Source organism: Meles meles, chromosome 17, assembly GCF_922984935.1.
Source record: "Meles meles chromosome 17, mMelMel3.1 paternal haplotype, whole genome shotgun sequence".
NCBI lineage: Eukaryota > Metazoa > Chordata > Mammalia > Carnivora > Mustelidae > Meles > Meles meles.
Window position 1 is genome coordinate 46,468,102 of NC_060082.1, and position 13,793 is coordinate 46,481,894.

General features: G+C 47.4%; 1 protein-coding gene across 1 annotated transcript in view; it reads left to right on the forward strand.

Moving 5' to 3' along the window:
• FAM163A (family with sequence similarity 163 member A) overlaps window positions 1-5,165 on the forward strand; it is an 81,302-nt gene extending 76,137 nt beyond the window's left edge. The window contains exon 6 of the transcript XR_006815478.1: window positions 5,153-5,165. The gene's annotated coding sequence lies outside the window, so the exon portion shown is untranslated. The remainder of the gene's footprint in view (window positions 1-5,152) is intronic.
• Window positions 5,166-13,793: the final 8,628 nt, after the last annotated feature.

Sequence of the window (13,793 nt, forward strand, 5' to 3'; positions counted from 1 at the left end):
TTAAGCGTGGAACTCTTGATTTTGGCTCAGGTCTTGATCTCGGGGTCATGAGATTGAGCTCCTCAGCAGGCCCATGCTCAGTGGGAAGTCAGCTTGGGATTCCCTTTCTCTTTTCTCCGTCTCCCTCTGCCTACACACCACCCTTGCATGAGTGCTCTCTCTCTCTCCACAAATAAAGGAGGATCCCTGCCTCCCCCAACCAAAAAAAAAAAAAAAAAAAAAGGAAAAGGAAAACAAAAACACCAGGAATTTTCATCCAACCTGAAATGACTTTTCACTTACAACCCGTACCCCCACATACCCATCTCCACCGTGCAAATCTCTCCTGTCCTTTAAGCCTTTTCCACGATTCAACATTTTACTCCTCTGCCCACACTTGCAGTAATCTCTCCCTTTTCCTGGATAACCCAAACAGCCTATCTCTACCTCCCTGTGGCATTCTAAGTCGGGGCACTGGTCCTCGGTGTGCCCTTTATCTCCTCGGTAGACAGAATGTTCGCAGAGGGCTGAATCACCACGGAGGTCAGCGCTATGCTCCGCACATGGTCTGCGGTCCCCCAAAGTCTTTAAAGGACGCAGGATGCATTTCTCCCTATCAAGAGACTATTCATAATAATAATAATAATAATAATAATAATAATAATAATGAAAAGACAGGTGTATTCAGAAGGGGAGAGAAAGAAATAGAACCATACCATAAATATAAGTGGACTAGACAAATTTGAGTGTAGGGAGAACCCCTCTGTTCCCTTTGTACATGTCTTTGAAGTGGGCTTAGGTGACAATATTGGAGAAGAGGGAACAGCAGGCTTTATTTACACCGAAGCCCATGACTATGGCAGACATGTAATGAGGTTGTCGTCTGAGCCCCTGGAGGAAAGGACTCCATGGCTTGTTTGCACGCGAGCCGCGTCCTGGGCTGCCTGGGGCAGTTGGGGGCTACCTTGCACAGCTCTCTGAGCTGATCTGGAGCACGGAGCTCAGACCATTCCAAGCCACGCTCCTTCCGCAACATCTGAGGTTTCCGGTTTCCCTAACAGCTCCTTGCTAGGCTCGGTCTCTTTGGGGATTTGCTCAGCCACCAGGACAGACTCTAACCATATTAGCTGGCTGCTTACTCGTTCTTCCAGTGGGAAGCTCCCCAAATCCACTCGTGAAAAGCCACGCCTCTTGTTCCCACGCCCAGCTGGGAGAAGGCGGGAATCTAAAGTCACCCATCCGCCGCTCAAAGCTTGGCTTTTCTCTGATCCATGTTTTTCAAGAGTCCTAGACCGACCGGGTAGAGTGGCGTCCACCCACCCTGGTGCCTCTCAAAGGCCTTGACTTTGAACCAGAAGCGCTGTGGCTGCTCAGAACTCCTTGAGCTGGCTGGGCAAGGCTGCAAACACATGAAGCCATTGGCTATTTCCCAGTGCGGACTGACTCCTCCTGGTGCAGCAGGTCCAACAGTAGCTCTGTCCCTTGAGTGGGAGCATGGGAAACAAGCACGCATGCGTGCAAACGGGGACCCATGTCTAGACCCTGTTCCCAAGCCACCTCCCAGAGACTGTGGGGAGCATCCCCCCTTCTCTAGCTCCACATCAGGCTCTGCTCCTGGGCCCTCCCTCCCTGCCTGGAAGCTCTGCCCCGCCTGCCTCATCTGCTCCGCCCCACCTGCTGCCCACACTCCTGGCAATGCCCAGATTGGCTGCCGCCTGGAGGGCTGGTTTGGCTCTTGGGACGTGGGAAGCAACAGACCCAGCTAGCAAGGGAGGGGGACAGGATCTGTGAGTCACGTGGGTAGACGGACTGACCAAACACGGGCTCCTATAGCTCCCCCTCCACCCCTCCTTCCAGCTGGGCTGCTGGGCCCATGGTCTCAGGGCTTTAGACAGCAAACATGACAAATCTGGGGGTGTGCATGGGAGTGGACTCTGAAACAAGTCCAGAGTGCTGATAAAGCCACCAGTTGGGGCAAACAGCAATCTTTCAGATTGCAGGATAGTTCAACAGTAGTTTCTCTTATTTATGTATTTATTTAACTTTTTAAACGTTGAAATATAAGTGACCTAGAGCATTGTAATAGTTTTAGGGATACAACATAATAATTTGATATCCGTATATATTGCAGAATGGTCACCCCAATAAGTTTGGTTAACACCCACCACTACATATAAGTATAAATTTGTCATTGCTGTATAGTGATGAGCCTTTTGAGATCTACTCATACCCAAAAAAATGGGTCACACTGAATGTTAGAATGGCCATCTATGGAAGGAAGGGAACGGGATGGGGGAGAAGCAAAGCGAAAAGCATACAAAGCAAGAGACTGGCATAGACCCGTGATAAGTGATAATCGGCTACGATGTGCGGAATATGTTAACTTCACCTTCTGCCCCTGAGGTCCAACTTGGACAAAGAGAAAAGAAAGCAAGGGGTTGTTACCACCTCCGGGAAGCCTTCCATGATGCACTTAATGCTGCACATGTTTGTTGAGCCTTCCTCTCTGTCCCCAGGTCACTGTGTTTGCTCATGCACTGTGTCCTGTGGGCATACTCTGCCTCCTTCCTTAGATTACAGACCATCTTTGGGCACAGGCTTGGAATCCTGTCTTCGTAAAGCTCTACTTTCTACAGTATTGTTACCACACTGTTCATTGGATCCCCATGACTTGGTTATCTTTTTTTTTTTCCCAAGATTTTATTTATTATTTGAGAGAGAAAGAGTGAGAGAAAGCATGAGAGGGGAGAAGGTCAGAGGGAGAAGGAGACTCCTCATGGAGCTGGGAGCCCAATGCAGGGCTCAATCCTGGTACTCCAGGATCATGATCTGAGCCAAAGGCAGTCGCTTAACCAATGGAGCCAACAGGTGGCTGCTTAGGTGACTTCATTATTTTATAACTCAAAGTTTTACCTTTTTTTTTTTTTAAGATTATTTATTTATTTATTTGTTTGACACAGAGAGATAGAGATCACAAGTAGACAGAGAGGCAGACAGAGACAGAGGGGGAAGCAGACTCCCTGCTGGGCAGAGAGCCCGATGTGGGGCTCCATCCCAGGACCCTAAGATCATTCCCTGAGCCAAAGGCCGAGGCTTAACCCACTGAACGCCACTCAGGCTCCCCAAAGTTTTACCTTTTTAAAGTTGATGGCAATTTAAGTTTGGATGCAAAGCTCTACATTTTACCCTCCTCCTGCCCACTCCTGCCCCCCTCCCTGCCCCCTCCCGCCCCGTCTATGATTTGACATAGCTGTAGGTTCTTTTAAATACTGTGCTTCTCTAGTTCACTTGCTAGGTGTCTCCACAGCAGAAATAACAGTGGCTTAGAGCTCAGGATCTCGGGTTTGGTCTCAGTTTTGCAGTGACAAACACATGGCTTTAGATGGTCACGGAGTCCCTCAGTTTCCCCACCTGTAAAAGGAGGGGGTTTGACTATATGACCACTTGGACCATTTAATTTTTGTATTTCATGCTCTCCTTTCCTTACAGCTTCTTGACTGAAGGCTTTCAGGCAAAGAAACCTAAAGCCAAAGTGTAAAGAACCTATTGGTTATTCAAGTGTTGGGGAGGTCATTGAGAGAATATGACTGCCTGTTGATCCATGGGCTGGACCCCGGCACTCAGAGGCTCCTCATCCTCTCCCCTTCTTTGAAATGTGGATTCCATTTGCCTTTCCAGCTCTCAGAGGCTGTTCCCCAAGGACAGAGCCTTGAGATGGTGATGTGGTGTTGAGACCCTTGGATGGTGTAATGCCTCAATCCAGTTCAGGATCTATATCACATCCATAATGTGACAGATCTGAAAAGCCATCATTTAATCTAATAATTAGTATCACAAGTGTGGAATGTTACAATAAGTTGTGATGCTGAAAGTTGCTAATTCAATGTACAAAAAAATATTATGTACTTGAAAACAATAGGGAAACAAATTGACAGTTGATATGGATCTTAAAAGGGATTTTTAAAAAAAATAACATTGTTTTTGAGACAAACACCACTTATTAAAATATAAATAATAATGAGGAAATGTAGATCAAAGGGCATACACTTTCAGTTATAAGATGAGGAAGCTCTGGGATTTAATGTATGGCAGTAACACTGTATTACATACTTGGAATTTGCTAAGAGTAGATCTTCAGTGTTCTCACCACAAAAAGAAGGTAACTGGGGAAGGAGATGAATGTGTTAATTAGCTTGATTGTGGTAGTCATTTCACAATATACATACATCAAATTGTCACCTCATACACCTAAATTATATACAATTTTATTTGTCAATTATATCTCGATAAACCTGAAAAAAAGTAAATAAAGCAAAGCAGTTAAGAGATTAGATATCCTCATTCTAATCTTCCCATGATTATTTGGGATACTATTATTTAAAACCACATTTAATTTTTAGATATTTATTTCCTTTTAGGCCGTGCGGTTTGTTTTTTTTTTTTTTTTTGGTTTTGTTTTTTTTTTTTAATTTCTTTTCAGCGTAACAGAATTCATTGTTTTTGCACCACACGCAGTGCTCCATGAAATACGTGCCCTCCCTATTACCCACCACCTGGTTCTTCAACCTCCCTCCCCCCACCCCTTCAAAACCCTCAGGTTGTTTTTCAGAGTCCATAGTCTCTCATCTCCCCTTCCAATTTCCCTCAACTCCCTTCTCTTCTCCATCTCCCCATGTCCTCCGTGTTATTTGTTATGTTCCACAAATAAGCGAAACCATATGATACTTGACTCTCTTTGCTTGACTTATTTCACTCAACATAATCTCTTCCAGTCCCGTCCATGTTGCTACAAAAGTTGGGTATTCATCCTTTCTGATGGAGGCATAATACTCCATCGTGTATATGGACCACATCTTCCTTATCCATTCGTCCGTTGAAGGGCATCTTGGTTCTTTCCACAGTTTGGCGACCATTAGGCCGTGCGTTTTTTAAGAAAAGAGTCCTATTAGAAATTCTTCACAGCCTGTAAGGATGCATTAAAAATTGGATGTCAAAATTTCATGGGAAGGAAACAATTCCAAAATTATGTATAAGCGTATCTATGAATCAGATATAATAAAGAATCCAGTCTGAAGAAAAGAAATGCAATATAAATGTTAACTTCCATGATTAAATAATATTCAGTACCATGTACAAAGGGACATTTGAAAACCACTGGTAATGGTTTTGACAGCATGGTAGATTCATGAATTCAACTACACTTCTGTTTTTCTTGCTTTCTGAGAAATTTCTGGCTCTGTCAGGAAGCAATATGGTGAAAATCTGATTGAAGAAATAGAAGGGAAAATTGACAACGCGGCACCCAATTATCCCTGACAATAGAGCCAACAGGGGGATTTAGTAACTAGAAACATATGACCTGTGTTCACACTGCCCAGTAATGTGTCTGGTGCATAATTACCACCCCACATCGTGTAACAAAATTACCGTCTATAAGCAGAAGGACAGCGGCTCAGGTTCATAATCACTTTGTTCAGCCAAAGACAAACTACGTGTCATATACAAAATTATGAAACTGGCTTATAGCGTACTTACGGGAGGCTTTCAAACCAGGTTTTTTTTTTTTTTTAAAGGCTGCTGGAAGCAACATAATTACTGAGTATTTGCAGGTAACGACACCAAGTGGCAGGAGTTGCCAACAAGCCCTCTTGCTTATGTAACCAAACTCGCTCCGCCTTCCTGAGGGCAGCCTTGTTCCCAGCACCCAGCAGCCCCTGCCTGGTTGGCTGCAACGTCCTTGTGGCTTTGCCACTTTGTTTTTATTCTGTTTCTGATCCTCAAAGAAGCTTTTTTTTTTTTTTTTTAAGATTTATTTGAGAGGGCGTGTGCACCTGCACCCATGAGCAGGGGGTTGGGGTGGAGCAGAGGGGAAGAGGGAGAGGGAGAGAATCTCAAGCAGACCCCTGCTGAGCACAGAGCCCGACCTCGTGACCCTGAGATCATGACCTGAGCCGAAACCAGGAGTTGAATGCTTCACCGACTGACCGAGCCACCCAGGTGCCCCAAAGATGAGTTTTTGTTTTTGAGTCTGGCTTTGTTTTTGGTTTTGTTTTGTTTTTTTTTAAAGATTTTATTTATTTATTTGACAGAAATCACAAGTAGGCAAAGAGGCAGGCAGAAGAGGGGTTGGGGGGGTGGAAGCAGCTCCCTGCTGAGCAGAGAGCCAGATGCAGGGCTCGATCCCAGGACCCTGGGATCGTGACCTGAGCCGAAGGCAGAGGCTTAACCCACTGAGCCACCCAGGCGCCCCAAGTCTGGCTTTGTTTTTAAAGTTCCCTTGAAATATTTTATCTATTATTGTTACATGTTCAGAGTGACAGAGGGATGTTAACGTGAGATCTTACGATGCCGCCTCGGGTAACACGGTAATAACAGACGTTGCTGAATAGATGTCTCCCCTCAAATAGTGATTTGTATTGATATTAGAAAATCAGGGATCCTGGAAAGTGTCAGGCTACAGGTCAGAAAAAGACCACCTAAGTGTCTCATTTTTAGTGTTTGTGGGTATGGGGGTCCCTGCAGGTCCTACTCCTATGGGGAGGGTGGATTTCTCAGTAAGGAGTGCCCTGCGCCTCTGCCAAAGCGGATCTGCCTGCTCTGTTTCCTTTTCACAGAGTAGGAAGGGTCACTCAGTAGCTAATATCCTTTTTCGAGTAGCTTGATGAAGCTATGTTGTTAGAGAATAAAATGTTCAGTGATACTTGTTAAGAATGGTAAGGCGGACCTTGTTCAGGACCCTCGTGCTAGGTGTAGTTGCTGTGAGATTTTATGGGGGTCAGGATGGTCAGGCTCGACTCTGGATACAGCACAGGCAGGGACACATCGGGGATGAGGGGGGTCTGATTAAACCCACCTGACGGATTCTTGCTGGAGACCGGCTGTGGGGGACGCTGGAGGGTGAGGAGCCAGACCAGATATGGGGGGGGGGGGGTTCAGGTTAACCTGACTTAGCAGGATTTGTCCTCAAGCTGTATTTTACAAGGAAGTGCATAGATGGACCTACGAGAAGGTTGCGGAGTGCGACTAAGGTTTGGTCAAGAATCTTTGTCAGCTTCTGTATCAACCAATCTATGATTCAGACTGCAACTTGCGATTGACAGTCTCTTTATTACATACAATAGGTAAATAATTCACAGCCCCTCCCACCCTCCCCAGTCAGTTTTCACAGTATGGGAGCCTCAGTCTGTTCCGGTGTATTTGGAGCAGTATGTAACACCCTCCAGTGGTGAGTTTATGTATTAAAAAAGTCACCTCCTGGCAAACTTGAGAGGCTGGGAACGACTATTAACACATCTTGAGTTCTTTGCCTTCAGGCTCTGTTTTTCTGCATTCTTGTGAGCCCATTTCAATGAAAGCTTGCGTTTTAAGACGTGTTCCTGAGAGTTCCTGTTTTTCTAAACTGCAGGACTGAATCTTTGAGATTTTCAAAACTGAATTCAGATTTGGTAGAGAACTATTCTACAAAAGATGTCAACAGATCCAGTGTTCCCTGGGTGTGGACAGGGCAGCCGGAAAGCCAGGAGAAGGATTGGTGAGGGGTGCGGAGGGCTATTCTGCTCGTTAATTCTGGTTGGACAATATCCTAAGGCAGGAATTCTGAAGACACTCTGGCCTCGCCCACCCTAGACACACAGCTGAATGTTATTCACACTTAGGATTAACACATGCCCAGCCAGCACACCCCAGACTGGGAGCAATTGCTGCCTGACTTGCAACCTCTGTCTCTGATTCAAGAAAGCCTCGTGAATGAGGATGAGCACACAGAAAATAGTGAAGGAGGGCGCAGCAGATTCCAGGCCTGGCGACTGCACTGTGTCACTCCACATGGCCACGGGTGTCACCTGACCCTCGCAAGATTCTTTGGCTCTTAGACTTATTGCTAAAGGAGGGCGGTTTCCTGTCCCGTCCTTAAGGACACATGCCACTTGTATAAACTTGGTCTTTTTGGAACTAATCAAGAATCAGTAAACTGAGAAAGATGAAAAAGATTTCTTCTCAGTAAAACAAGACAACCCAAGGGAATAAGGCACATTCTTCAACATCCATAAGAAAGAAATGCAATTTATTGGTTTTCTTAATACTGCCCACCTGTGGTGGTGGTACGTGAGCACAGTAGCCAAAGTATGTGTGTGCATATGTGTGTGTGCAAGTGTTTGTTTATTATACAGGTCATTTTAACTAATAGTCAATAGTCTATTAGAGTATTTAAATAATAGTCATAGTTCGTATTCAGGCAAACATTTAAGTACCTACAATGCTTTAAACATTGTAATTACTGTAAATTGTAAATTTGCATTGTAAATATAATGCTACAAAATAAAACACCAGAAAAATCTCCAAAAAGGAAAGAAAAGAAAAGAAAACAAAAGAAAAGAAACAGATGCAAAAGTAATCAGGGTTGCCTAAGGAAAAAGAAGGAATGCCAAGAAATTTGACATGAATATTGGCAAAACCCATTTGTTTTTTTAACTAGGAAAAAAAGCAAAAGGCACCTGTGTTTGGAAGTCAGGGTGGGAAATGCTTCTTTCTTTTATGACAGGGATGGGAAATAAATTTAAATCCTTCTAATCTGACCAGCTGGGACAGCTGCCGGGAGTTTGGTGCTGATAACACCGGGACGGAGTTTGGGGCAGGGAGAGGGCCTGGAGAGGGAGGGCTCACTTAGTGTCGACCAGCCGTGGCACGCATTCCATCCTCTTGCCAACGCTGCCCTTTTGCAGGCCGCCACTCCTCAAGTGTACAACGTGCTCTTCAGCTCAGGAAAGTGCTCCTCGGCTAAGGGTAAGTTTAGTTAGTTGATGAGCCTCCATAAGGAGTGGGAGGTCACTTCTCAGTACTGGACTGAACTATGGATTTTTAAAGACATCAAAACAAGCTAAAATAGGGGCGCCTGGGTGGCTCAGTGGATTAAGCCGCTGCCTTCGGCTCAGGTCATGATCTCAGGGTCCTGGGATCGAGCCCCGCATCGGGCTCTCTGCTCCGCGGGGAGCCTGCTTCCTCCTCTCTTTCTGCCTGCCTCTCTGCTCACTTGTGATCTCTCTCTCTGTCAAATAAATAAATAAAATCTTTAAAAAAAAAAATATTAAAAAAAAAAAAAAACAAGCTAAAATAGACACTGCAGGTAATACTGGAAAGAAAGACATCGACTAACATGTTTTTATGGATTGAAGATGAGAGGATACTGGCTGGTTTACGGATAGGGCTAAACGGGCAAACTGGTGGTGGTGTACTCCAGTAAGAGACACCTGGGAGCCTTCTTGTACCACAAGGCCCAGGACCCCGTCAGGTCCACTGGAGACTCTGTTGCCCATTTCAGCTGATGACTCAGTGCAAGTAGTCAGGGATATGCCCAACTTCCACAGGCCTGGCCCCCCGCACCACCCCCCGCAACTGCTCAAAGGCAGCTGATGGGATACATACTGCACCTGTGTGAGCCATGCAGCTCAGAGAGCCAGGGACCTGGAGCCGGGCAAGTGTCTGGGGAGGTGAGCTCACAGGAGTGAGCGACTGGGGCTTTGTGCTGTTGAATTCTAAGCCTTAACCTACACAAATGTGCATCTGTATTCTTAAAAGATTTATTTATTTATATTTATTTGAGAGAAGAGGGAGAGATTGCACTCATGCTTGAGCATGAGCTGAGGGAGGGGAAGGGGCAGAAGGAGAGGGCAAAGCGCATTCCCTGCCGAGCATGGAGCCGGTTTCGGGGTTCGATCCCAGGACCCAGGATCATGACCTGAGCCGAAGGCAGATGCTTAACCGACTGAGCCACCCAATCCCGCCCAATGTGATTATTCCCCTGGAAGGCAGAGAAAAAGAATCTGGACCACCTTGCCAGGGCTGGATGGGAGGTCTGGCCAGGGTCACCTTCAATAAGACACACCTGAGAGCCTCGATCATGGCACAGGCCCATCAGGCATTCTGTTCTCGTGGGGACTGATCGTCCCTCTTTGCAGCTGCTGCCTCAGAGCAGTTTTCAGGAGGCGGGACCCCAAGTTGCGGAAGACTACGCAGGGTGCCTGGCCTGCGCTGTCTGGGTTTGGAGGGCTGGGTTTGCCCAAGGCCAGCTTGTTGGTGCATATGGTGCATAAGCAGACTTCATAGCTCAGGCTAGCCCGGAACCTGGCATAGGGCAATGTTGGACGAGGTCAGTTCACAAAAAAACGGCTCTGGGGGGTAGGGGTGTTACCTGGTATTTGGCTAGTTCCGAGGCTTACCTACGCAAATGAGCCTATTCCCCTAAAGATAGAGCTATAGAAAACTCAACTACATAACCAGGGTGGGAAGTGGGGGATGGTCAAAATGACGCCAGCCGGCTGGGTCCGAGGACCTGGGGCCGGCTGTGGGGGGTGGTCCCAGGAGACTCGGTAAGGAAAGCACCCTGAGTGTTATCTGTGTTTGCAGTCTGGTGTACGTGTCCTCTCAGGCAACCAGAGTGTTATCTGTGTTTGCAGTCTGATGTACGTGTCCTGTCAGGCAACCAGGAATCGGCTGGGACAAGGATAAGATCCAGGTGTCTATCATAAATCACTTATTCTTCGAAGCCAGGGGTCTTGGCGTCAAGATGTCTAGCGCCCGTGGTTTAGAAACCACTGTGCTGGAAAACCCCAGAGACATCATTAACTCTTTGTTCCACACAAGGAAGACGTGGCTGGAAGCATGTGCAGGGTGGGGTGCAGGCCCTAGTAAGAATAGAAGCAGGGAAAAAAGCAAGGGGGAAAAACAGCTTTTTCCCACTGGGGACTGATGACAGTTTAACACTGATACCTCAGAAAGATTTTTGGGGGAGGGGACACTCTGTATCCTGGAAGCTATGCAAGTGTTGGGGACCAGCCTAAACCCCGAAGTCCTGCAATACTCCGGCAGCCACAGGCTGGCTGCAGAGTATAGACCACTCATGCACAAGCAGTGAGGGTCAGTCAGAGGAGCCATTTTGCCCCAGGAACTTGGGAAAAGGTGGCTGTAGGGAGGGGAAGGCACAGGAGCAGGGGATTTGGAGTGCCTGGCATCTGCCTCACTTCAAGCCTAATCCCACACAAATGCACATATTCGCCCTGAAGGCTGAGCTGGAGGAGGAAATTCCATACCTGAGGCCATTGCCAGCATGGGACCCAGGACACAGGATGGAGTAAGCCAACAGGACACCCCTGGGAGTCTGGACTTCTGGAGAACCCCCAGGAGGCTATGCAGGTGGTTCAGCTCATGGACCTGGAGGACCACACCCCCCCCTACCCCCAGCAGATAACGGCATGTGTTCTGCACGTGGGGAAGCCAGCAGGTAAGGGTCATGAGGGACCTGGAACTGTTCAAGTGTCTGGAGAGGCTGGGGCAGGGGACTGGGTTACCCTGGTACAGGACATCCGCCTAATCCAAGCCCTAATGGACACAAATGTCCATATTCCTCCAGAAGGCAGAGCTGGAACAAACCGGACTGCTTTGATACCCTCCAATAAGAGACCCCTGGGAGCATTGATTGCTGGAGAACCTCGGACACCTTCAGGCAGCCAGGTCCACATGGGGACTATCACCAGTTAAACTGGCTCCCACAAAAATATTTTGCCAGCGTGGGCTTCCTTTACCTGGAGGCCGTTCACGGGGTTGGGTCCTCCCATAGCTCCAGGGGCTGGAGTGCTCCTGCAAACCACGGGCGAGGGTGGGGTGGGGGGAGGGACTGACAAGGTGTGGATTGCACATGCTCAGGCCAGGGTAGCCGTGATACCAGAAACAGGGCAAGTGTAGAGAGAGGCCTACTCAACAGGAGCAGGCTCTTTGGGGGTACAAGTATCTCAAGTGTTATACAAATGCCCCTAGTCACCCCGAAGACAGAGTTGGAGGAAACGCACTGCCTGACCAGCAGTCTGGCAGACTGGCCAGAGTATCCTCCAATAAGAGACACTTGGGAACCTCCATGGTTACAGAAGCCAAAGGCTCCCCCCCAGGCAGCCAGTCCTCATGTGGACTATCACCAGCTTAAAGCTACCCCCTCAGAAAGATTTTCGGGAGCAGGATCCCTCCACGCAGAAGACCATGCGGGTGGCTCTGGCAGCACCAGCCACACTTAGGAGACACAGTGCGTACTGCCCATGTACAAGCCGTGCAGATCGGTCCGCGTAGTCCCGGACCTGCAAAGGTCTAGAGAAGGACGCGCAAGTGGCTAGAGAAGCCAGGTCCCGGGCATGGGCTGTTGGTGGCACAAGGCATCTGGCTAATTCTGAGCACTAACCTGCAAAAATTCGCATGTTCTCCCTGAGGGGAGAGCTGGGGGAACCTGGAACGGTCTAGCCGGGTGGACCACACAGGATGGTTAGGATACCCTCCAAGAAGACGCTGGAAAGCCTCCATTGCTGGAGAAGCCTGGGACACCTTCAGGCAGCCAATCCAACTAGGGATCGGCAATCCCCAGTTTCAAGTAGAGACTCAAATATTTTGCTGGCATGGGCTCTCCATACCCTGAGGCCATTCTGGTGATGGGGGTCCTGCCCAAACTCATTGGTCCTGAAGAACTCCTTGCAGCCCAAGCCTTGTTACCATGGTTTGGACTGTGCATGCCTGGGCTGGGGGGGGGGGGGGGCGGGTGGCGGGAGGACAAGTTAGGTCGGGTGCCCGGGTCCTGAGAAAAGACAGCATCAGCTGAGGCTGGTCAGAGGAGGGAGCTCCCTGGCATCTTTCTAATTCTAAGCTTTAACCTACACAAATACACATATGCCCTCTGAAGGTGGAGCTGAAGAAATCTGGCCTGCCTTGCCAGGGCAGTGCTGGTTGGGACTGTCGGGGGTACCATCTCTTAAGCAATATTTGGAGCATTGATTGCTGGAAAAGCTTGGGATTTTATCAGGCAGTCAGTCCAAATGGGAACTGAAAATGACCAATTTAAGAAGCCTTGGAAAGATTTTGGAGGGTTGGGCTCTCTCCACCCTGAAGCCTGTGGACCAAGAAGTCCACAAGCCTGTAAAGCCCACAAATGTTTATTTAGGGCCTTAGGGATTGCAATCTTGGGAGATGCAGAGTTGACCAACATGTGAATTATAAAAGTGTGAGCCCAGGAGTGCAGGTTTATAAAGGCAGAAGCCACAAGGTTCTAGAACTTGTTTTGAAAGAATGATGATTGGTGCAGGTGCAGTTAAACTGACGGATACAGGATTCGTTATTTAGTTAGCAGATGTTACATTATCTCTAATTCAGTGAACCAGAAGGGCACATTCCAGAAAGTGGTCTAGTTGCAACTGACAAATTCAAAATTTCCTAGTGTTCCTAGCATTGACCAGGAGATGGGCCTCGGCTCTGCTTTCTCAGTATCTTCTAGACTTTAATTTGAATGAATCTCTTAACAATGCTTACTTCATGTTGGAATTTTTTTCTCACATTTTCCCCTTTTGATCAAGATCTTTCGGGCAGAAAATCATCTGTGAGCAAGTCCATGATGGTGGAGTTCCATTTCATTGCTGGAGTGGTTGGCAGCCTGCTCCTGGTCCAACATATCTCTTAGGAGGGGGGACATTTCGTAGCTGGTTGGATATTTAGTATATCCAACAAGGCGCTAGGTGAGAGTCTTATGGCGACCTTTGAGTAACGAGGAAGTTTGAGGAAATAAGGTCCAGCCATCAATCAGGTTCTCATTTCTGTTAGTCAAATGGTAGAGCTGATGAATGGTTTCGAGTCTTTGAGCAATTACCATTGACATTTTGAGTCGTGGTACAGCAATAGGAAATGTGCAGGATAAGCAATTTGAAAATAGCATGTAGGGCACAAATTAAAGTAATCCAGCTAAAAATATTTTTAAAAAACCTTAAAATTAAGCCTCCTGGGGTGAGGCTCAA